Genomic DNA, 23,108 nt, shown 5'->3' with positions numbered 1-23,108 from the left:
ATAGTATACTACATTCATTTGTATTTATGGGGCTTATGTTAGGATTTGTTATTTCTGATAAAAGTCTAGGCAAATCTTAAAAACAAAAAATCACTGGCCTTAATTGATTTTAAACCCTATTTCACATCAGTCTCCAACAGCACAGTAACCAACAAAGGTAAAATATATTACCATGGTTATTCTAAATACCCAGTTTTATCTTATTAAAAAAAAAAGACAAATTATTTTTTCCCTTGAAGAGGGGATGAAGGAGTAGTTCTGAATTTTCATATTTATGAAAGAAACATGCCTTTAGTCAACCCATCCATAATTTATAGTTGAGAATCAATTGTAGAATACTTTTCATCCCACTGAAGCAGTACCAAGACAAGTATGTGCCTGAAGACAGCGTGGGAAAGTAACAGCCCCTCACACAGCCAAAGCAGGCACAGCAGTATTTTTCTTCCAAATGCGTGGAAGGTTAACCGAGGCAGGCTCTGTGGAAGGAGGCAAAGGAAGGGAAAGCTACTTCCTGTCAGATAAAATAAATGAACAATCCTAGTAACTTTCTTTCCTCTTAGGGTTTGGTGTTGTAATGGACTGAGTCTTAGTAACAGCACCAGCTGAGCAGATAATTGGATGGAAAAGCAAGAACTGTTTGTTGAGTAAAACAAGCATGATTACAGATGTGAGTTCCTGATGCCTGGGGGAATAATGAAAGGTCTAATTCACTTTTACCAAGAATACTGGAATAAAGGCACGTCCTCTGTTTGTCCCAGTTTGAGGACTCAAAATAGGATTACTGAGACAGAAGTGAGTCCTGTGTGGTAAGATATTGTCCTATAAAAAGCAAAAGTGTATAAATTGCACTAGGAGAGAGTAGCAAATCCCATTCACACTAAGGCACTGTTTAATCGATGTTTAAACAAAGTCTGAAGCCAAAGGCTGTTACTAAGTCACTAAAGTCAGGTTTTTACAGAACTGGGACCTCCACCTGACAAATTACATTGAAACTACTGTTGCTACATGATTGAGATCAGATTGTGAGCACTACTGAGTCAGTAGTGAGATGAATAACAATTTCTCGAAACTAATATTAATGCAGCATTTATAATTACTTGGATTTAGTTTGCTGTTGATGTTTTTGTTGCTGCCTCTTTCTTCTAGGAAATCATATTCAAAACTTTAGAAACCAGTTCTGTATTCACAGTCATTCTGGGTAGGACTTCCATTCATCACGCCTTCTGTTATTACCTTTTTTCTTTGACTTTATGGGAAAACTAAATGACTGGCTTACTCTGGATGACTAAATGCCTGGATGAGTAAAGTTAAGTGAAATGAATTCCAACCAAAGTGATTGCAATTCTGTTTTAATTACTTCAAAAAAGCAGTCAATAGAATATCTAACCCAGAGGAGCTGGCATCCCACCCAAATTGGAGCACACTGAAATGAAATGTTGATGGCTACATTGAAAATGACAGTGATACAGTCCGAAGAATTAATTAGTTTTAACAGTAAGTTGATTGAGGCTGATGAAAAATTCTGTGCACTTGAAAAAATCCCCAAACTAATCAACCTTTAAAAAACAAGAAAAACAACAACAAAAAAAAAACCTCTGTTGTACCACTAAAGAACAAGTTTTAATAAGCTCAGCTAAACTTGTTTGTTATAGCTCAAAGTGTCAGCTCTCTGCACTGCAAGAATATTGATCTGCTTATTAGTTTATTTCTAACCACCCCTACCATCCTTTCAATTCTGGGAGTACTCCATCATATTTATCTATAAGCTTATTATTTTAACACTTTAGAAACCAGTTTTGAACCACTGGCAATATAAGCCTTTTTGGTACATCAGCACATGTATATTCTTTAAAATTTACATTGAATGAATGTTATAAAAAAGAATATCCAGAATAACAGAAAGAGCTTTGTATAAATCTGGAGCTGTATGTTTGATAGATATTTTTAAGAGTTCTGATATTTGGAGGTAGGAGAGTTATATATTCACTTATTCGTAATATTTTATAAATGTAAGAACAAAGGTTTCAAGTCAGTGTTAATGGAGTTATCTGCACTGCTGCTGCACGTTATTTGAAAAATAAATAGCATAATCTTTCCAAAGCAGCAGATTTTCCATTATCAATAATAACATATATTCATTTTAATATCATTCTCTCAGTACTAGGCTGGAGGCAAAATATTGATGATGGGGAAAAAAATAGTCTATTCTTAGTCTGTGCAACTAGTTAAAGTTTTTAAAATCAAGATTCATATCTTTTTACATAATTATATAATTCAGAAGTGGCAATATTTAATTCATTTCCTACTGAAGATAATATTCACATCCATCTATCAGTTTAATATTTAATGTTATGAAGATGCAATAGATTCCAATTCAAATTCTGCTGACATAAATTTCTGTAAATGCTATCAAAGTTAATCTCTGCTCTTGAGGCTAGAATCCAAGCCTTGGCTGTCTTCTTTACTTCTGCGTTACTGCCCAGGGTACTTTCTGCATATGTCCTAGCACTCACCTAAATCCTGTTCTGGAAACATCATCTCAGACATAATAAGAAAACATTTTTCTTCAATGCTTGTGCAGCACATGACTCCCATGGGTGGAAATAGTTACTAATATTTAAGTCTCAGTGACAACTACTTAGATTATGTAACAGGAAGCAAACTGATCTGGATTCTGTTTCTAGGAACATATGACTGGGATCAAATAACAGTCCAAGCCTGGAAAGTATCTCCAGACTGCAAAAGCTTATGAAGGGTTCACACTTCAAGTATTCCTGCCAGTTTTGAAACTGTTACTGGTTTAAGAAATGTTTTCTATATTATCAATAAAATGGAAAAAGTTAGTAATGTTTCTGATGAGATAGAAACATTTAAAAGTGTGAACTGAGAGATCTAAAGAATTATACATTACCTTAGCTACAGTTAACTTGTGTACTGTACTGAAACTTACCGCTTAGGCAGGTAAGAAGGAAATGGACAGAACCATCAAAACTTACAATGAGGAAAATACCTTTTAAAAGAAATTATTTGGGAACTACTGGATCTTAGAAAAGCCAGAATATTTTCTGCAGTTCTAGATATCTGGTCTAAAAACTTGCAAAGAATTTAGGTCATAAGTAAGAAGCTACTCAGTTAATGTAGAATTTTTAAAGCTTTGTGGAAGCTAAGAAAGTGAGCCATCTATTTGTACGAAATAAAATTAAAAACATATAGTTAGTTCAAACTGAAAAATTAAATCAATATAGCTCTGCCCATAAAGGCTTGATGCCTGAGCTCTTTCTGAGAGCCAAGGTTAAAATGTGAGCCACTGATTCCAAGCACAATAGAATCAAGAGATAAATTAATCCAGAGGTCATTCAAGAATTACTGAAATCTATAAGGCCAGTAGAAATGACGAAAATAACTATTTCATCCATGTGCCTTAACAGAATTTAGCAGAGATTAAAACTTTTTATACATTTATTAAAAAAAAAAAAAAACAGATTTGAGAATTGAATCAGAGTGAGCTCATAAAATAAAGTGGAAGAATTCTGAAAATGTCAACACTTTTCTTACAGTCACTGTTTACCCAGGAGTCTTCTCAAGATGGAGACATTAATTACCATTGTATTTGTCTTATAACCAGTGCTTCCCAGGGCTCTGGAAAAGCAAAACTTGAGAGCAAGGTATGCTCACTCCAACCACCTCCAGTTCCATGCAATAGATTAGCAAGCAGATATACTAATATGGTGTCTGTGTTGTGGCCATGCAGAACCCATCCTTGCAGATGCACTTGCCATTCCTTTAGTATGGAAATCGGATTTTAATAGCACTTTGAGGACTGTGCAGGGACAAGGTAACATCTCTAACCACCTAGCACTAAACAAGACAGCAATGTCCAGCACATCCAATTTACTGCCTCTCTCATACTGATATTTATGTTAGTAAAAGATTATAAAAGAAGATCTATTTTTATTTGATAAGCTCTTAACTGAATAGACAGCTAAGTAAACGGGGAGTTATATATTTACATGAAACAGTGTAGTATTATGCAGAGATGCTCACACTCTCTTGATGACTAAACATGGCTAGTAGGAGCAGAACAGCTATATTAGCTTATTACCCCTTCTAGGCAAATTAGTTCTCCTCCGGTATCATGGCACTGTGCTACATAAAGTAGGTACATGTATGATGATTATTTGTCCAGTCTGGAACATGATGATAAAAAATTCATTTGAAGTATGTACCAAAACTAATATAATTTAGGCACTGACAATGTTTTAGCATAAACAAATACAGGGAAGGACGAAGATAGGATTGTATTTGATTTCCATGGGAAGGAAGAGGATGTTTAATTACAAACTTACTATGTACTTTGTCCAAGTGTTAATGAGGTGACCTGCTGATATATATACAACATAACTTTAAAGACCAAGATGATTTAATCAAATTCTAATGTGTACTCTGCCACCCACTGTGAGAAATTGGACATGGGGAGATCAAAAAACCTCTCATGTCTATTATGGGGGACACCTTTCTAGCACAGTACACATTGTCCAGAGAGTGTATCATACAGCTGTACCTCTCACAGAGCTGTTCTACAATGGTGGAACTAAAACATTCTTTGAATACTTTGCAGAAAGTTTTAGAATTCATCAGGAGTTAATCATATTGTTTATACCTGTATCATTTGCAACTTCTACATTCTGCACTCATTGGATGTCCAGAATACATGTATGAAGACTGTACCTCTGCTCTGGCACAGTGTCAGTGAAAAGTCGTTGCTTGGCACTGCTTGATGCGCTTAACAAGATGAAGAGATGACCAGCCACTAAAGGGATCAAGAGAAGCACTACACAATTCTGAAACCCCTTCCCTCTCATGCTGACATGAGAAATGACAAAGACTCTCGAAATCAAGTATTTACTTTTCCCTATTTTTCAGATTTTTCTGTATTTGTCCAGATTTGATTCTCTGATAATATTTTTCCCATTGAGCCCAGAACAGTGTTTACCTTATACACCACCTGTTTCCCTTGCTTATGGTGGTTCTGCAGCTTTTTGCAGAACATAAGACTTTTGATCAGAACTTATCAAGCATCTTAGCCTGTTACAAAAGGGCTCCTTTCAAACATTAAGAGTAACTCCTTTCCTTAATACAAATGAACAGTCTAAAGAGACCATCGTCTGGGTTGCAGGCCCAAAAAGATATGCAAATAGGAGTTTTGAAGTGTGGCAGCCTATTAATTATGTGATATGAAATTGCTATTGTGATAGTTCTGTTTTAGCTGATAAATTACTCATTTTGGACACAGCACATGAACAAGGGCCAGCATTGTTTCATTACTCAAAAGCAACCTGATAAATCCACAACTAGAAGAACTTTTGTGCTGAGCTCTAATAGTAATATATCAGGTGCTGTAATTTGTGAATTGCTCTTAGATATAAAATAAACATACTGAAGCTCCACACTCAGAATCAGTTTGGTTGTAATGAATTTGTATGGTTATAGTGGCCAAACATTGCTGTGAGTTGCTCCTAAATTAGTGTTCTGAAAGGCTGCTCTGACCATACCCTGAGTCTTGAATCATCCACACTTTAAAGCTTTTACATCACTCAGTGAAATTCACTGTATCCTGGCTTCTGCAAAGGTCTGCAAATGGAACATCTCCCAGGGTTCATTAAGGTAGATTAAAAAAAAAAAAAAAAGTACAAAAAAGCATAATTATTTACAGATTAACGCAGTCTGAAAGAACTGAAAGAAAAATTTTACAAATTACCTTTCTCTGAAAACCTAAGAAAGCGAAGTAAGACTTAACATCCTCTGTGAATAACTATATAATGCCAAAAAAAAAAATCATTACAATTATGAAAATCGACTTAAAAATAGCAATGATGTTGACATGAGCTAGATAATAAGGTTTTACTTGTACCTCCTCCAGAATTGCATAAGGAAAAGATAACTTGCAGTTATGTACCTCACATACACAACATAGCTGCAAGTCTTTACGATGAAGATATATGCATAGGTGCACCTCACTTTGAGAAAATTATTTCTTTTGTCTCTTAACACAGCAAAGCACAGTTTTATTTGCTCTAATATGCCATACATACCTGCTCTGATGTGCAACAACGTGATATTGCTCCACCATATGCTGTCATGTAGCTACAAAATCATTGTTAATTGCCAATAAAGCACTTGAAATAAAGTGCTTATTTAAGCAAAGCAAAGCAAAGATGGCTCTAGGGCATATTTGCACCATGGGACTGACACAAAATGGCTACTATACAATCCCATATGGAATCTTTATCCTCATCAATTACATATATACATATATATATTAAAAATAAATAAATAAATAAATATCCAAAATAGAATTATTATGTGCATTCTAGGGTACTCCACTTACTTCACAGAAAATTGATACACACAGATGAATTTAGGTATAATAACTGGTTGTAGGTTTTTGTTTCTTCTGAATAACAATGCTGTCTGAGAAGCTGAATTTGAAAAATATGCAGTATGATGCTTATTTTGCAAATAGGTTGATGTAACCAGGACAGGGAACATGAAGCAGAAAGACATTAAAGTCTTCAAAGGCATACATTAGTTCTCTCACCACTGCACATGCTTCTACTCCCGTATAAGTTGATTGGTATGTGTCGAGTTGATTGACACATTTAATTCCTTCTTTGAAATATCTTGCGTTTAGTTGGTTCCATTATATTTATTCTTTCATCTTAATGATTTTCTTAATTTTATATATATATTATATATATATAATTATATAGATATCATTATATTATATATAATTATATATAATTATAGATTATTTTCATAATCTATATTTATAATATGAGTGTACCAATAATAATAAGTATACACCTGACTTATTTTTAACTCCCTGCATTACACAAAAGCATATTCTTCTAGTCAAGGAAATGACTTACATTTCAGGTGACCTGTAGCCATTCTCTCACTCTGCATCAAACCTTCTAGTAATTTTAGGGAAGGCTTTCATGTTTCATTTCAACAAAATGCTTAAGAATTAGGATAAATTTATTTTTATTTCAAAGAAAACATTTAGGCTTAAGACCTTTGCAAACTGGTTGTGAGTTACACATGCCTAACATGTCTGTATCAGAAAGAAACCACTACAGGAAAACCTCTAGAGCTTCAACTCACCTCAAAAGCACAACTTCTCTAGCTCAAGCTAAATTTTGTTTGTAGTTACATTTTCAGCAGCCATGGAAAATGAGATTATTTCCTCCAAAACTGAACAATTTGATTAGATGGAGCAGCAGTCTCACAGTCTCACAACTGAAGTACTCTCTTGAAATAGAAAAGACGCTGGCTAGAATTCTGTTTGACAGAAAACAAACTTGAACGTTAGGTAATGCTCTGATCACTGTGCAAGCAGCTAAAAATGAAGTGACAGGGTCACTTGACATGGCCAACAATGTGACACCGTACCGACTAGGTGTACTCTACTAATGTCTAACAGCCCAGACCTATCAAATAACCTCATGTTGTTTACTTAACAGACCCCAAAGGCAGAAAAACATCTAGCACAATCAAGACGGCATTTTTGACCATGCTAAGCAGTAGAATTTTAGAACCCTGAATCAACTAGAAAAAGAAATTTAAGGGCCTTCACTGATGCAGTGGCTGCTTGAGGTTTTGATTATTGAAGTTTATATACTTGCTAATAAATATAAGCTTATATGTATGAAACTTGTATACCAAGCTTACATGTGAAGCTTGTACTCCTTTTTGTATCAATTGTATTGAGTTAAGGGATGATGAGAACTAGCCAAATACATTTCTACAAGGCAAATAGCAATGATGACCATTTATTCAGGCATGAACAGCTCTCAGTGTAACTGCTTATATATTAGCAGTTCTGTTAGCTTTGTTTTGTCCATTAGAGGAATTCAATGATTCTATTGCTGTAGTATATATTGTTTATTGGCTTCTTTTCTCTTTCAGTCTTCAGTAAAAGAATATGTATTCTTGATGGCAAGGTCGTTAACACTGTATTATCATTGCCCTTGAAAACTGCCTTTTGTGCAAGCCAATGTCAAATCCTGTTTAATCTATCTGCATTTTTAAGTGTTTATCGCCATGGCACAGTACCGGGAGTTATGCACAAAGATTAAAATGCAACAGGCAAGCTACCTGCAGGTAGGTAGTAGCATCTGCGTGTTTTGAGAGCTGTGATACCATGAAGTTTCTCTGGAACAAGCAAGGCCGACAGAAAAAGACTAGGCACAGCAGACAGAAAAAGACCAGTGCACAAAACTTTCCGAAATGAGAGTCGTAGTAAGGTTGAACTCCATATTTCAGAAGGCCTTTTTTTTTTCCCCCCACAGATTCTTGTGACAGCATTAAAGGTTTGTTTATGCAAATAACCTTACATGTAAAATGATAAAAATAAACTGATAACTTTCAGCAATTTAGGTAATAGTTACCAAAAACATTCCATACAATAAAGACTAAAAAGATTCCTCCTGAACTCAATGAGAGAAAGGTTATTTCAGAAACACTCTTTCTCACCCTCTCTTTTCTAAAAATAAATAAATAAATAAATAAACCCACAGATTTTTAAATGTAACTTTCTTATTTGGTCTAGCATACACATTCAAAATTTACAAATTAATTTATTTTGCAAGGAAAACAATAATAAGCCTTTTTTTTTTTTTTAGCTGAAAAAGAGGCAAAACAAATATTGAAGTCAACATCTCAGATGAAGAGAATTTTTTGTAATATGAGATACTATAAAATATTAAGGCCAATGTATACTTTGCAAAAGTATTTCCCTATGTCTTCAGTATTAACTTGGCAATTTCAATGACAATCACTATTTTAATTGGGAATGAATGAAGCCTAATAGCAATGCTAATTTATTGATTATATGATAGCAACAGTCTCTCTACAGTAAATCCCAGATTACTTCTCTCCCCTAGGCAAAGAAATGTATCTCTTTTATTATTATTACTTCAACAGATTCCATCTTTAGCAGGTCAAGTCAGAATCCATGTCCAAGCTCTTCTATTGGAAAAGTATGACATCTTGATTTTGAAAATCTGAAATCATTATGTAGCCATAACCTCCCCTTTTTACTTGTTGCAAATGAAAGAGGCTAATGTGTAAAAGACCCAGTATTCATCCCCATCTCCAAATGTATGGATTTACTGGAAAAATTGAAGTCAGTGCTGGCTTTGTGTCATATGTCACTTAGCTGAAATTGTATATCCAATGTGCATTCTGTATATACATTCTGCACTAACAAAGTTACTGAAAAATTGTATTTTGCAGCATGAGCAAACACTTGTTAAAGGACATGGGAAGAGGAGCATATCAGCCTATTTTTTTTGTGCCAAAATACAATTTACTTTTAAAAAATAAAAGTTGCTATAAACAAAACAGTAACTCATTTAAAGGGAATAGCATGCTATGCGTAGTATTATTATTAAATTTTTTTTTGAAGCCTCGATTCTCATCCATTCTGGTTTCTATATTGCCACACTCAGCTTATTTAAACTTATTTATTTTTCCAATACTTCACTACCTATGCTAACACTCAAGGATATAGCCAGAGGACTCAGTTCAGGTTTCAGATAAAATATTTGGCAACACAGCACAAGGTCACCTTTTAGCCTTATGTCTAGAGGTTTTGGTTCTCCATCATTGACCCTGCCTGTACTATATTCTGTGTTAAGTCATGCATGGAGGTGGAGAATTGTGTAAGAAAATGCAGACAGACTCAGCAGTGCGTATAGTCACATACACCTGCTACAAAACAAGTACTCAACTCTCTCCTCTCAATGGGGTTTGCTTCTCTTTATGGCCTTACAGATTTTTCTTCCTTTCTCCTCTTTTCTAGTCAATCCAGAGGAAACTTCTGTACTTTCACACAAATAGTTAGGGCATGTTTCTTTTGTATAGTATCGACAGAGACAGGTATTTTAAAAAAATTATTCATGGCTTGCTATCACACTGCAGCACTTTTTCCAAGAGCCACTCTCAACTCAGATGACCAGCTCTGAATGCCACAGCATTTCTGGAGAACTGGTATGCCAAAAAGCTTTCAACAGTGACATCATTCAATGGATTTTGGAAAGGATGTAGATCTGGGCCAAGCTGCTGAGTGTTAAATAGAACTTATCAACAAAGAATTTCATGCAGGTTTGTAAGAAAATTTAAGTTTTTAGCTTCTTCATCAGATGGTCTAATTAAACAGTATTTCAAGGAGCAAATATAACATAATTTCTGTGGTGTGGCATCCAGCACACAACCAGTTGCTTCTTTGGAATTATCAGATTCATTATCTCCTGCAAGAAATACAGACACGTGGGCTTGATCCCTTTCTCAAAAATAGTTCTGGCCAGTAGAGCACTGTCAGTACAGCAAAGATCAGGTACAATGAAGGAAACTCATGGTTTTTATCTTAGAACAATCAAAATCTGAATCAAATTAGAGAAGGACAGGTGAGTTTAAAACTAGACTCAGATGATAGTAATACCTTTCTTTCTCCCCCTTCCCACCCCCCACGCCCCCCACCCCCCAGGTTTCAGAGGCTTTATACATGGGGGAAGGGGGGTAAGAATAAAAAATTCAGTATATCATTGAAAGAAAATTATGTAAAACGTCTCATAATTCTCTTTAATCATTTTCCAACAATCAAATAGATATGAAACTGGGAGTGGGCTTGGTTTGGTTTACCCCAACATCAGGGTATAAATATCTGTCATAAATACTCAACTAAGCCATAACCCAATCGCAACGAAATATTTATGTGAAACCTTCCTCTGTTTATTCTAACCTTCTGAATAATATTAGTATGCTTCATATTATTATGTGTTTTAATTTGCCTTTAGTAATCCCATTTCCCATAATTCATTTTTTCTTCATCATATCATCATAGAAAAAATAAATAGCATTTAGAAAGGATTCACTTATATCTGTTTCAATTCCTTATGGTTTCTTCTTTCCTTTTTTCTTTTTTTTTTTCTTTTTCTTTTTTGAGTAGGCAGAACAATCTTATTTAGAAATGATCTATTAATTCAGAGTTCATCAAGCAGTAATGGAGTACATTTCCCACAGATGTTTCAAATGCCAGTGATTTTTTTTTCTAAAAATGTTAAAGGAAAGTGTTGGCTTTACTAGCAATGAATGGAAATTACTGAGAACAATCAGCTGACAATGTAGAAAAGGAAACAGACAATATTTCCATATCCTTAAAAGTTTACCCTGTCAAACCTTACAGCTCTGAGGACCGAACAATATGTACTTCAGGCAAAGGAAAAATTTCCAGTAAGTTAAACTGAGAGAATGAAGACTCTAAATTATTCCACTAAAAACGTTATTCCTCTTAAAAAATTGAAATTTTAGTTCTGTGGAAATATATAAAACTTCACACTGATACTGAAAATGAAGAATGGGATCAAACTATCTCATATCCATGATGTTGATTTATGTGATATAATTAGCAAAGCCTATTTAACCATGTCATATATGGTACGTAATAGTTTATGAAACACAAGCAATAAAGCAACTAATGCACAATGGCAAGCATTGGAAATTATGTCAAAATGAGTCAAACCAAACCACACCAAAGCCTCAGTTTAGTTTTACTCCACACACTGCCTCTCAGAAATTTCAGGACTCAAACTACAAATCCCTTTTTTCAGGACTCAAACTACAAATCCCTTTGCTACTACTTGACAGGGGTAATTAATGGTCTATCAAAAATTACAAGGAAGTAAATTTTATACTAACAGAGTAACTTGCTGAACCACCCCCAGCTAGCTGAATCCAGATAAATGAACCAAGTCATTCTGCACTATGTCAAAGCTTAAGTACAATTTTCCTACTTGCATGGTATGCCTGCAACAAATACAGATTGAGGTTTCCAACAACAGACATGCTGTTATTATGGCAACTACACAGGGTAATAAAAGAAACCTTGTGAAAGTCACATGTAACAAAAGTTGAAAGGAAAGTCACAGTAAATGACTGAGTCCCAAAAGCTGGGCCTATTGCCGTTATTTCAAGTATTTCCATGATTATTTGGTAGTTTGCAGGTTACATAAATTTCATAAAAAAAGAATTTTTTATCGGTATTGCAGGCAAGCAGATGACACAACATTTCGTAAAGCAGGTTTTAGACTAGAAGGATGTCTTGATTTTTGATTGCTATATCATGACAGCATCAATCTATTATCTTTAATTGACTTCATCCTCCCTTACAGGGCATAGGAAAGAAACAAAGTTGGTTCTCTAGTCACAGAGATGATAAGATCTTAAAAAAACAGCAACAGATGTGTCTCTTGCATCTCAAAGATGTGTCTTTGAATCTTCTGTGAAACAAAATAGCATTTTATCCTTATACTTATTTAAATAAATAAAGCATTTGTGGTTATTGATATAAAGATTTATGAACTTGACTGGAAGAGAAGAAATCAAGGTAAAAATATGCATAGGAATTTAATGGATGACTTTCAGCATTTAAAAAACTGCAAAGCAACTTTTATAATTTGTAACGATATAAGATATTTCCATGACATCTCCACTCAGAAATAGTGTCTATGGTGACATAAGGATCTTCTGGAAATCTAGCATTTCCAAAGTTGGATGAATCTTTTCAGTTCTGAGTAGGCAGAATCACATTTGTGCTGTTCATACAGTGGAACGAAAGAAAAGATTGAGAAGTAGCTAAAAGTCTGTAGCTAGGCATTTCTGCTATAGGTTCAGAAAAATCCTCCTTCCAGTTCAGTACAGTTGTAGTGCTCATAATGAACAGATAAGCAAGCTGTGCTCTGAAAGCAAGCTCAGACACTATTGTCATATGAAATGAGGAAATAGTGGAAGCAAGCCTTCTTGTGAGAGTACACCCCTCTGACCTGCCATTTTAGACACTGAAACTATTTTTCAGAGCTCACCAGTTTTAAATTATCCACAAATTCAATAGCCAATGCTTTTTTGTCCAATGCCATGTACAGGTGGCCATCAGGCATGTGGCCATCAGGCCAGTCTACACTTTCTGCTCATATCTCAGGTTTTGCATAAGAAGCCACCAACATACGTCTCTTCATAGCACTGGTCCTGTTAGCAGGTACCCACACATTAGGCTATCTTGCATCTTGAAAAACAGTTATTGTCTGCTACCATGAAGAACATCTGAGATAAATACTGTGCTGTTGCTGGATTCACTTACTAACTGAGTGATGTAGAGACACCTACAAACCCCTAACCCCTATGTGGGGAACTGCAGATGCCTCCAACTAAAAAATGTGCTCTAGGCTTCCAAAACACACAAGATATCCCTTGATTTCTCTAATACAAATGCTTAGAAAGCAAGCTTTAGATGTCATACAGATAACTAGACTAACCGAGATATCTTACACTAGCTGCAGAACCAAACCACGACAAATTTGGGGTTAAAGAATTAAAGACTGCACTTAAAGTAATTATTTAGAGAGACTTTGGGGAGATGCCATGGTCAGTGCTGCTTAGGATCTCAAAGTCAGTGCTTGCCACCTTGAGCTTCTTTCTTGAAAGTGAGGGATGTTACAAACCTTCAGTAGAATCTTGTTTGGATAAGTACAAAATGAATTGTGTGTCAGATGAAGGGGAAGAAAGAAAGAAGGGGAGGGAGAGAGAGAGGGATGGATGGATGGATGGATGGATGGATGGATGGATGGATGGATGGATGGATGGATGGATGGATGGATAAATTAATACCTGGGAGACAAAAAAAAATAATAATTGCTTTTCTTGAATATTGGCAGACAAGAAAAAAACAGTTTCAGCTTCTGCACTCTTATAGTTAGCACAGAAGGAAAGAAGAAGAATTTATATTTAGCTAAAGGACAACATTTTCCTAGTGAGATAAGGAAATTCAGGCATACCTACTTCTCCATGAACTTAAGGTTAACTTGCCCTTACGAAACGTTCCTCAACGAAATGTTCCTCAAGAACAGATATCAATTGTTACCCTAGTCTTCAGATGCAATTTTGTGACTCAGCCGATAGGACAACTGCAATAACTAACAAAGACACATTTTTGTTGTTGATATATTTCATTGTGATAACATATAATACATCTACCGGTGAAAGGTTTGTTTCTGTAATTTCTTTTTGAAACTTCTATTTCAACTGTATGATACCCAGCAAATCACCAGCCTTACAGTATGATTTGAATACATACAGGCCTAGCACAATTTTTCCTGTTTATATCTGCTGCTTAAATTACAGTAACTTTTATTTTGGAACTAATTACATTTTCCCATATTAACACATCTCAAACTGTCTCTGCTTTGTTGGTCTGTTTAACCAGCATTGCACAAGAATACTGGGCCCTTGAGCCTAAAATTATGTATATTTGCTTGCCATTTTCTTCTCTTACTGCTATCGCATGAGTAATTCAGCTGCACTATGCAGCCAGATGTTAGTACATACAGTTGATCTAAATCATTCTTGCCAAGTCAGAAATGAATACCATGGGATCATTTTGAACAAATAAAGTACTTACTGTGGGATGGAAAACAATGTGTCTTATGTGAAGGATACAATGCATCCCACAAGGCTTTTCAATAGACTGTAATTAACTCTTTATATTTTCATACATTATAGTAAGACTTCCTTGTGAGTCAGAGATGAATTACTAAGCAAAAAATATTAATGTTTGCTCCAATGGTGCATTTCATACTTATGGATACAAATGAGTTTCCTAATAACATGTGAAAGAGAGTTCATTACTAATGGAAAAATTCCTGATCTATGGAGTTACCTTCCTGCTTATGTCTTCTTTTATTTCCAAGTTAAAAATGAGTCATTTTGAATTTCAGACTGAGGACATATCAGTAACTGTATATATTGTAGTGCTATTAAAATTCAATTCATCATCTCTGAAAAGCCCATCTTACTAAATCAATAGATAGACAGACAGACAGATAATCCAAGCCACTTAAGATATAGCAATGAACACGCCGAAGCATTTAAATGGTTGTTTCATTACACCAGTCATTTTAATACAGTGATGGTCTTTATATAAGTAAGTAAAAGTGTCTGTAGCACCAGATTTGGTTAAAATACATTTTATAGATTCTTGATTTGTCATTAAGCAAGATTTCTTCTCTTCCCATCTTTCTTTATTTCACCATTCAATATATTTTTGAACTGCCTGTTTTGTGGGGACGAAGGTGCATAAAATGAAAAATTGCTTCCTCCTGAAACTATGCTTTGTCTTCTGATTTGCAGAGGGTGTAATTTTGCCCTCATTCAAACAGATCTTTTCAAATGTTAATGATGTCTACTTTTAAGATGAGTGGCTGTTATAAAACTATTTGAGGTAAAGGTTTCACAGCTTAAAGATTTCTGCATTTGAGTAGATAATCTTAGGTCACCATGCTCAAGAAGCGCCAGTTCATCTTCCTGTAGCCACATCTCAATTGTCCTAATCCACACAGCAAAATGAAGGGTTTTCTGACTGCCCCTCATGCAAACTTCTCGATTTAGTACAGTCAGTTGTCCCCCACATCATATTCTCTTCATCACAGACACCTCCTTAGTCCTGCCTTTCTACTGCATGTCTCAAGGTCTCACATCACTTAGGACTGCCACAAATCCCATTGCGCACAAGGACAAAACCAAAGTGTGTCAGAGACTTTCTTCCCCACAGAGCAACTGTTCTATTGTTGCTTTTCTAACACGTCTCCACCTAGCACACTAGCCGTACTGATTGCTTGAGCTGGGCACCACCATCACATTACAATGATCTCAGGTTGATGGTATATCCACCTGCCATTTCAAATGTAGATTAAGTTTTTCGTCTGGAGCCATAACTCAGACAACTTTAGCAAGGGCCAGCCAGCAGCACAGGTACGAATTACCTCCCTAACTGTTCTGGGAGCATTGGCTGCTGTGTGCAGCCTGTCAGGGGCTTTCCTTCCGACAGTGACCTGAGTACCAGGCTGCACCAGCATTCCTCTGTGTCTGCATTCCCAAGAAAGTGAAGGCTATGAAATAAATACAAAGACCAAGCCAAAAACATTCATACTGTATTATCAAATGAGCATCCTTTTTCTTTTTTTTTTTTTTCTTTCTCAAAATCCATTTGTATCATACTCTTCTTTCACAAATACCTGAAGTTTACTGTCAGCCAAGGCAAGAGCTTCAATGAATCTGACAGGAATGGGGGAGAAGAGAAAAATGACATAGCACTTCACACGGTCACCAGAGATAACTGTGAATGAAGTAAAACATGAGATGGCTCTTCCCAGGCAGTCTGAAGATGATGTAATGATATTAATCACATATTTTTGCTGTTCTGTGTCTGTGACACTATAAAATCTGAATGATGTAACGAAGGAAGGTAAGAACCACTTGCTGTTTCTCACAATACAAAGAGGGGGCACACAAAGAAAGGATTAGGTAGATTTAAAATTAGTATTTTTTTACAAACACTTCTCAGATTGACAGGGGTAAACTTGCCACAGGACATGGTGAACATGAAACCACCAAATGTTTATTACAAGATCACACTAGACACTTCCAGTTTCTTATAGTCTATGCATATCCAGCTAAACACTTTTGGAAAGAGGATACTGGGCTGACTGGAACATTAAATTTGGCATCATTTGTTAGCTTTCATGTTCTTGCAAGGGACACAGGCTATAAAAAGTGGTGTAAAACCAGTGAACCTAGCTTCCATTAGGAAAGTATTCTATAGAATGAAGGATTCTCGATTGTACAACCAATATAATTATTAGAGTTTTAGTGAAGATTTCTCTTAATGCACATATATATATATATATATACTTTTGCATATATATTTAAAGCTAATAACAAACTACTTACTCATTACTATTCCTGCTCCTTTGAAAAGGTTTCAAAGGAAGAACTAAGGACAAAAAAATCAACAATATGTTTCAGAAGATGATCTATAAGAATTTCCTATAAATTTCCTACAATATTTTAATTCTTCTTTTTTTTCTGTGCATCTACACTGTAAAGTTTGTTTTCTTTAATGATGCCTGTTTTTAAGGCAAATCCAGAAGGAGTGAATTGCATTGCATTCTACTTTCCTAAAATGCACTTTGAACCTTGTCTAAAAGGTTTCCAAAATGTGGAAAAAAAGTCCTATTCCTCAAATAGACGTATAGCAACGCCACTATTCCTTTCTCTTAGAACAAGCATTGAAGAGGTAGTTTGTTATTATTTCATCTTTCTTCCACAGATCTAGATATAAGAAGACACTGTGTGGACTGGAACATTTTGCAGTTACTGTCAGTAGTGTAAGCATTTCCTGAACATATTGCAAAATTAACCATTCTGAAAAAGGGAGAGCAATTATTATTCCCAAATGCAGGAGTTAGTCTTTGGAGGCTAAGTGATAAGAGCTTTCTTGACACAAGTCAATGATAAATTTAATGAAATGTAAAATAGTTCATTATTAAGCATTGTAAAATGGTAGTTACCAGGAAAATACTAATTTCTTCAGACAATATTCCCTAAAAAAAATATTCAATAAACAATGTTATTATCTCTCCCAACACGGACTGTAGCTTGCCTCTAGGAAAAGACACTTCAGTGGTTCAGTGGCACAAACAGAGGCTAATTATCTTTTTCTGGATCAGAGCTAGAAAGCCCAACACACACAGGGACCGATTTCTGGACAGGCCAAATGACTACTAAGAAGTTCGTCTTCCCCTTTTTGCTTCCTGTTTGCAGCTCAGCTGCATCATGGCTTGAGAGCATAACTACTGCTGTCAGGCTGATCTCATGAAAAGGAGGGGGATGTACAGGACAGCTGACCAGCAACAGATGGGGATACGCTGTTCCATCTCACAGCTCCTTTTGCATCACATGCTGTTCAGAAGGAATCCTAACTAATGCAGCACTGGTGTTCCAAAGGGGACCTGGCTTTAAACCACAGTTGAGTCCTAGAATTCAAAGCACTCCTTAAATTGCCTATCCACTACTCTAATAGTCCAGTTCATTTAAGTTCATATCAGTTGTTTGTGCTGGAATTTAATTACTGAGTTCTTTAAAATCCTTTCTGTTTAAGACAAGGTGAACGAATGCCATAAAGTTTTCCAGTTTTGCGAACAGAACTTGATACACCTGTTGACACTTTAAAGTATCTTGTCCTTGAAGCAGGAAGTTCTTTGCACTTCTAATCACATGATAAATGCAAAAAGGTCATCATCTGTCCCATTTAACACAAGGATGACTGCTTCCACTCACTGCTTTACAGCAATATTGGCTTTGAACATCAAATGACTTCTGAAATAGTTAAGCTGCATTAAAATTAGACTGTTGTTATTGAAATTTACAATGAACAGAAATTATCTTTTATTCATTCTCATCTTTGTATAGACACCTAGAATTTAATTTTGTTCTTTTGATATTTCAAATTAAATATTACTTGAAAAAGTAAAACTAATTTGAAAACTTATAGAAGCAGAAATGAAGATACCAGTTCATTTTGACCTTCCAAGTGAAAAGAAATGAATAAATTAAACATTGATGCTGGTTCTCATTATCTAAGGGAACTGTACGGTTCTTATTCTATACAAAATCACACTGACCCAACTAGTGATTGTGTGTCAATTTAAAAAATCACCACCTTGTTTTATTGCCTTAAAACATATATACTGTTTATTATGGATAAAGTTATCTATACATACCATAGACACAACATCAGAGCACAGTAATCCTCTGTGATAGGTTTACACCAGGGTTTAAACTGCAAGGCACTATTATATACTAATGTAAAAACTGAACCCAAGCATATAAAATGTAACAAGCAAATTAAAGGGGATTTAAAAATAGGATTTGGCTGAGAAATATTGCTTCATTGCATTACTGTCTGTGGCACTGAGTCTTTATGAGCTGAATATTGACTGAATATGCGCCAGCAGTATGCTCAGGTAGCCAAGAAGGCCAACAGCATCCTGGCTTGTATAAGAAGCAGCATGGCCAGCAGGGCTAGGGAATTGATTGTCCCCCTGTACTCGGCTCTGGTGAGGCCGCACCTCGAGTACTGTGTTCAGTTTTGGGCCCCTTGCTACAAAAGGGACGTCGAGGTGCTCGAGAGAGTCCAGAGAAGGGCAATGAAGCTGGTAAGGGGTTTGGAGAACAAGTCTTATGAGGAGCGGCTGAGGGAGCTGGGATTGTTCAGCCTGGAAAAGAGAAGGGTCAGGGGCGACCTTATCGCTCTCTATAGGTACCTTAAAGGAGGCTGTAGCGAGGTAGGGGTTAGTCTATTCTCCGAAGTGCCTGGTGACAGGACAAGGGGGAATGGGCTAAAGTTGCGCCAGGGGAGGTTTAGGTTGGATACTAGGAAGAACTTCTTTACTGAAAGGGTTGTTAGGTATTGGAATAGGCTGCCCAGGGAAGTGGTTGAGTCACCATCCTTGGAGGTCTTTAAGAGACGTTTAGATGTTGAGCTTAGTGATGTGGTTTAGTGGAGGACTTGTTAGTATTAGGTAAGAGGTTGGACTGGGTGATCTTGGAGGTCTCTTCCAACCTAGACGATGCTCTGATTCTGTGATTATCCAAAAAGTGTTATAACATCTCAGCATATGACTAGACACATTGAGCTCATATTTCGCAGCTTCTAAGAAATTTTATGCAAAAGACACTTGTCAATCCCATACAGATCCACAAGTGTTGGTAGGATATTTTTTTCTTTATGTGTTTTTCTTCTTTTAAAGTGGATTTTAAATAAAAAAAAAATCTATATTAACAGCAGTGTATAAACAGAGCTCTGTATTAAATCCTTTTTAAACATACAAATTACGAATTAGAAAAATTGATTTTTGAATAATATTCATTAAATGTTATTTTCGTACTATTTATTTTTAACTAAAGGGTCGGTTTTACAGAAATACATGTACAATCTGACCCTTTTAATTCATTGTTTACTGATTTCAAAGAGAATCTGTCAAAGAACAGAAGTGCATTTTTACAGCTTCCACCTCATTATCAACAAATATTTCAGTTTTTGAACTAAAGGAGTAATTCTTGTGAATGCTTACACACAGCACTTTAGTACTTGTGCATATTCTTAATAGGCCCTATAGTATAAAGTTTCACTCTGATGAGCCTCTTAAAGGAAGTAGATGGGAAAAAAAAAAAACACAACTTCACATAATGTGCTCTATGAAAAACAACTAAATATTCTTTCATATGAATAAAATTAATATTCAGATTAAATGTTTTCAGATGTGAGCCTTTATACAAATGCAGTGAACTACAATTGAGTTTACCTTACTCTTACCTACTATTCACCCTCACCAATAAACAGAGCATAAATCAGATGGAGTTTCACCCAGAAAAAGGAGTTACCTCATTGAATAAGATTTTGCCATTTTTACATCTTTTCTTTCTTTGCAAAATCACAGCCCATTCTTTCCCTTTTTTGATCTTTCTGTGCTTAAACTTGAGTCCTGCAGTCAAAAGTTCATTATCAGCTTACCAGCTGTCAACTTACTATTACTAATACTAAAATAATTAGAATTGTTATTACTTACTACTCCTTCTCCAGTTTCTTCATACACCAGATATTTGTTGCTAGTTTTATATGTGCATTATTATCCATGTAAATCACAATCCCCATATCAGAGTTCAAAATGCAGTGCAAAACCACAACTATAGATAAAATTACAGTTTATAATTTTCATACCTTATTTAATTTGCATATGTATAGTTCCTAGCTTGTGCATCAGTGTACATCACATACAGTGACATTTTTATGATCAAAGAAATGCATCAATTATGATACACTGTTTCTAAACCTATAATACTAATTTGTTGCAGTATAATGAAAGTACAGAATTTTAAATGTGACAATGCAGATAGCTGAGTGTTTTGCCAGAATTTTCAGGACCTTCAGAATCATGCATCACATACGGTAATTTTATTTGAGGTTGACGGCCATATCCATTTGTCATCTACAAGAACTTGATTCCATTAGTTTTGTATTGTTTTGAATCACCAGATGCCACTTTTCCCTTCTCTAAAGACTTGCCATCTGAGTGTGTAGGAGTAAGATCTGGTAGAAACACTGTCAGCTGAACTGAGATGCTTTACAGATCTTGAGCACCTTACCAGTAAAATGAAATAACAACAATAACAAAAGAACAAGAACAAGAATAAGAATAACACTTGTCTCAATCTCCCTCTTTAGCTGGAATATTATTTCTCAAATTAGTTGCTGTAGATAAGCTATGTCTACAGAAATGGAAAAAATAAGAAAAAAAAAAAAAAACACTTTTGTCAACACATATGCACTGCCCAGGGACATTTTTAAAGGCGTTCTTTCACATTCCCTACAAGATTATATTTAAAGTTGCACTTCTAACTTGAATAAAATAATATTCACAAGTTCAAATAAAATTGTGTTGAAAAGTTTGTCTGCGTCTAAATGCCATTATAATTTTGCCACTTCTATTTTAGTTATTTCCTTCAAGTAACTTCTCTCCCTTGTTTCCATGAGCAATCCACAAAAAACATAACAAAACAAAACAAAAAAATTAGAGAAGTATGCAGTCATGGCAAGAGCTCTTAGTGAAGTTCAATCATGATTCATTATCATCACATAGTAATGGAATATCTCAGTGGAAACACCATAAAGCAATGTTTAAACATCATGCAGTGATTGTTTTATAATGTCTGTAACTACACTGCACACATGTCTTTCACTCTCCTGCATTCTTCTGTTATGTGGGTCAAGCACAGTGCTTCCTTTCTTTGTGACTTTTGGGAGAAAAGGCAGGCTGATTTTTTTTATTTTTTTTTCTACTACATTTCTTTCCATTTTCTAACTCTTTAAGGGGACAGAGAGGTGTATTAGCAAGTCAACTTTGTGTGACAATCTGAAAAACAGTTTTAGGAGGTAAGCTAAAGCAAAAGGAATTGTCATCATATTGAAGCTTCACTAAGGTTGCATGTTGCATCACACTTGTTCAAACACGACTCCTTTATGTAAAGATTCAGCGGCCTCTCTACCTTTATCCTCTTGGAACACCATTCTGTTATCTTCTTTTATTTTTACTAATACCAAATGACTGTTTTTACTGTTGGAGAGTTACAATCCATCAGTTGTACATCAGGATGGGACTATGTGAAAAAACACTGGGGTTCCAGCGCCTGTTGAAAAACAATATTTTTTTCTAATCTTCCCAATATTTTTTTTTCAGAAACAGTTTACGTATAATGCATCACATAGATTTAATGAGAAACATATAATGAACAAATAAGAATCAAAAACATATAAAGAGAGGTATAAAAATACTCAATGTAAGTTTATAAAGAGAGGTATAAAAATACTCAATGTAAGTTAAGTGTGAAAACTGTCACCACTGACCAGTTGAGTAATTTTTGATTTTGTAGTCTGACCTAGTTATTATGCTTTACTATATGGGAAGCCATTAGAGTGTTTCAGAAGAGCTGTGAAGATGACAATGAAATTCTGGTCACTGAGCCATCTCTGGTGAAATCTAAGACAGTTTTGCGCTCTGATTTGAGCTCAGTAAACACCGAATTAGACCTTGAAGCTGTAAACATTGATAACAGAGGTAAAATAAAAACAGAACTTAAAAACATCATCCTATCTCCATGAAATGAGCTCAGTAAACACTTGTCCACAATGTTGTATAAACACCCACTGTAAAACTGCTAATGCATCAACCACTAGCAAAACTGTTTAGGTTGGTTGGAGATTTTTTGGGGGGGGAGTTTGTTATATATGAAAAACACAACTGGAAATTACTATTTCATTTGCTTCAAAGGAATCTAATAATTTTAAAGTGCCTACAGCTAAACCCAGTCATAGGACATTGAGTTCTGAGGTTGCAAAAGACTGAAACAAAGTTACTTGTGTCAGTGAAATAGACACCTGTACTGCTTGTTTTAAAAGCAGTCCATCATTCTTTATTATAAAAATCCCTGGCACTGCAGAAGAACCAACTGTGTAAGGGCTCAGCGAGGCGGAATAGCCTTCATTCCATTACTTGGTTCCATGCAATGGGCTTATGTTATTGCTGCCCTCCCAAATGCTTATGAAAATAAGATGTATATGATAAAGACTTTTCTTGTAAGTAAAATTGATATTGCAT

The 23,108-nt window shown here is 35.4% G+C and overlaps 1 protein-coding gene across 3 annotated transcripts in view; it reads right to left on the bottom strand.

The window, feature by feature from the left end:
- Window positions 1-23,108, bottom strand: part of SLC16A7 (solute carrier family 16 member 7) — an 86,920-nt gene that overhangs the window by 43,905 nt on the left and 19,907 nt on the right. The window lies entirely within an intron of this gene.

The sequence above is a fragment of the Anser cygnoides genome, chromosome 1 (genome assembly GCF_040182565.1).
Source record: "Anser cygnoides isolate HZ-2024a breed goose chromosome 1, Taihu_goose_T2T_genome, whole genome shotgun sequence".
NCBI classification, from domain to species: domain Eukaryota; kingdom Metazoa; phylum Chordata; class Aves; order Anseriformes; family Anatidae; genus Anser; species Anser cygnoides.
Note: the sequence above shows the minus strand (reverse complement) of the source record. Positions and strands in the feature narration are given on the sequence as shown.